This window comes from Microtus oregoni, unplaced genomic scaffold (genome assembly GCF_018167655.1).
Source record: "Microtus oregoni isolate MIOR12 unplaced genomic scaffold, Mior012 000048F_ref0000485, whole genome shotgun sequence".
Taxonomy (NCBI): Eukaryota; Metazoa; Chordata; class Mammalia; order Rodentia; family Cricetidae; genus Microtus; species Microtus oregoni.
Window position 1 is genome coordinate 14,882,706 of NW_024543222.1, and position 3,111 is coordinate 14,885,816.

The 3,111-nt window shown below is 36.6% G+C and overlaps 1 long non-coding RNA gene across 1 annotated transcript; it reads right to left on the reverse strand.

Annotated features, from left to right (window-relative positions):
- Positions 1 to 789: 789 nt before the first annotated feature.
- LOC121436102 lies at positions 790 to 2,718 on the reverse strand. The gene is made up of 3 exons (XR_005972649.1): positions 2,681 to 2,718; positions 1,670 to 1,723; positions 790 to 848 (listed from the first exon to the last, which is right to left on the reverse strand). It is a non-coding gene; the product is annotated as an uncharacterized LOC121436102 (long non-coding RNA).
- Positions 2,719 to 3,111: the final 393 nt, after the last annotated feature.

Consider the following 3,111-nt stretch of genomic DNA (forward strand, 5'->3'; position numbering starts at 1 on the left):
CTGCAACCATTTCCAGTGTGCTTTCTGGATCCATTTAGATAGCATTAGAACAAAGTTACTGGAAGATTTTAAAGAAGTTATTCTGAAAATTATCTGGTACTGGTGACACAAACCAGTGGTAAAGAGAACCCAACCAGCATGTGCCAGGCCCTAGGTCCAATCTCTAGCACCACAAAACATGAAAGCAAAATGGAAGAACGGTTTCAGCCTCTGTTCCTTGTTGGAATGATGGCTAGCAGTAGAGAATTGACTATTTTTTCCAGTTACCATTATCTGTCTAGTTATTTTTTTCATATCTTCAATCCATATTGGCAAATTATTTTCCATTGGGAAAAATTCTCATTTATTATTGTATTTAAAATCCAAAGCTTATAATACACACAATAACTCATTGTAGTGGTGTAATTATTCTCAGTGTCCACAGTTATATATATTTTAAAATCCCCGTGCTTCTCTCTAGCCATTGCTTTTCTAATTTAGGTCAGGTAAAGCATTCACAGCAGGCATTTTCTTTAAACATTCCTAGTAGGTAAGTTCCTTTGCAATCACACAGTATCCAGTGTGGCCACCACCACGGCGGAGGCCAGCTGCTAGACTTGAACGAATGAAGACAGTATATGTTTTTATCTGGATTCTGTTGCAAACCTTTCAAAACATCCTCTTGACATCAAATCAATGCCATCTAAAGATGCTGTTAAACCTACGGTGTCCCCAAAGGGACATGCTTTAGCCTATAAGCTTACCATCAACTGGCAGGTTTTCTACAAAGTCTTCATATTCGTCCTGTGAGAGATTGAGTCCCATGGTTTCTAGAAATGGGCTCAAGTTATTCAGATCAACTTTTCCTCCTTAAGAGAGACAAAGCATTAAAAAGATATCAAAATGTGGAAAGCCCTTATTAATTAATTTAGGTGGGCTATGGCCATCATTTTTATTCATGAGTGCAGCAGAAATAATAAAAACCCAGACAGATATTGGGGTTCAAGCTGAAGATCAGAAAGGCAAAACATTCAAGCTACTAAAGAAGTTTTACCTCTACCAAGGCTAGGCAACTGCAGACTGAGCCCTGAGCCTTTGTTTCCTCCCATTTTATATTCCCTTTTAGTTCTGGGCTTAAAGGCATGTGACTCCCTAGTACTGGCATTAAAGGTTGTGAGCCACCACCACCTGGATCTGTTTCTGCATTGATCTTGTGTAGCCCAAGGGTGGCCTTGAACTCACAGAGATCCATCAGCCTCTGTCTCCCAGATCCTGGAAATAAAGGTGTATGACATCCCTGCCTGGCCTCTATCGGCTTAGTTTTACCCTCTGAACTTCAGGCAAGCTTTATTTATTAAAATATAAATAAAATATCACTATACATGAGGACCTAAGATTCAGGAAGACTTAGTCACAGGTGTAAAACAACATTGAAACTAGATGTAGTATCTCATTCCCTGATGGCGGCATCTTTTGTTTATATTGAATACTATGTAATTCTAAATGGGTCTAGATAAATTCCCAGGGAATTGTAGCATAATAACCCAGCATGTTATGTTGGGAAATATAATACAAAATATAATCCTGAGAAAATACATTCACGATATTTCTATTTAATAGAGATGAACTTGTGCACACGGACAGTATTGGAATCATATATATTTATCCTTCCATGATGCTTTGCACTCACTTTTAAGATGCCTTATACATTCCAATATCCTTTTCTTATATACTTTTCCTGAAGCTGGAAGAAGAAAGCACAAACAAGGTCAGAAAACATTAATAAGGAGGATTTGCTTAAATCAATGACCAATGAACTATAATTTTTAAAATTCCATGATTCAAAAAGATCAGCTTCTAATAGTTTCCTTCTAGATTTATTTGTATTCTCTCATTGTAATGGAGTTTGTTTGGAGAATGACTTTATTTCTTTTTTTAATTTTAAAACACCCTTGCATTTTATGTATGTGGATATTTTGGGGGCACGTATGCATACTATTTGTATGCCTGTGACTGGGGAAGTCAGAAGAAGGCATTAGAGCCCCTGGGGCTGGAGTTACAGGTAGTTGTGAGCCATCATGTAGGCGTTGGAAATTGCACTTGGGTCCTCTGCAAGAGAGGCAAATTCTCTTAACCCCTGAGCCATCTCTCCAGCCTCTGGAGAAAAACTTTCATGAAGCAAATCTATTCACTGGTGCACGAAAACCACTGACCATTGGCTGAAAACTCGGAAACACATAACCCATTTGATTTGGTTTTAAATTTCTGATTTGCCTCACTTTTTTTTCCTTTTTGTACTTTTCTTTGTACTTTCTGGCATGTTAGCACAAACAAGGACAACACACGGGCCACGCTGGGAGGAAAATGAGTGAAAGAGCTTTCGTTTCCCATACTGAGAAGTAAATGATTCAGATATTCTTTTGGTAAAAATATTCTGGAATGATTTTAAAGTCCTGGTCATGTGAAGATGGGAGGGAAAAGTAGAAGGGTATTTAAGGGAGGAGTTGGAGGGAAGGGAATGGGGATGGAGTTGATAAACACATATTATGTGCATGTATGAATATTAAATAAAACAATAAGAAATAGAAACAATTTTCTACCATCTTAGAAAAATTTCACAATCAAGTACTCAAAAACCTTCTGAAGAATTTATATATGTCAATCCTTACCAATACATATCAATACACATCCATATGCTTACCATCAAGTGGAAGATCTCTCATCAGACGCAAATACTCTTTGTCTGTGAACTCAATCTTCATGTCTTTCAGAGTATCCTGGAGGTCATTAATATCTACTGGCTCTCCTAAAGAAGACACAAATGGTGACATGAAAGGAATTTGAGACCTAAAAGCGCTGATTCTTGACCCTGTAAAGTTATGAAATTTATAAACCTTAACTATGTTTACAGATGAGAATAAAATGAGTAATAACTGAGTGCATTCTTGTATGAAGTAAAATTTAAATATTTACTCTAGGAGTTTGAAATGATCATATTTGGAACTATAAATTATGATGCACATAAATTCCATGTAGAAAGGCACACATAGTACACATCTTATATTAGTTAGTTAATTATTAAGTAATAGAATGTATCAAAAATGCATTTGGTAAATGCTTGTGAGAAAGTGT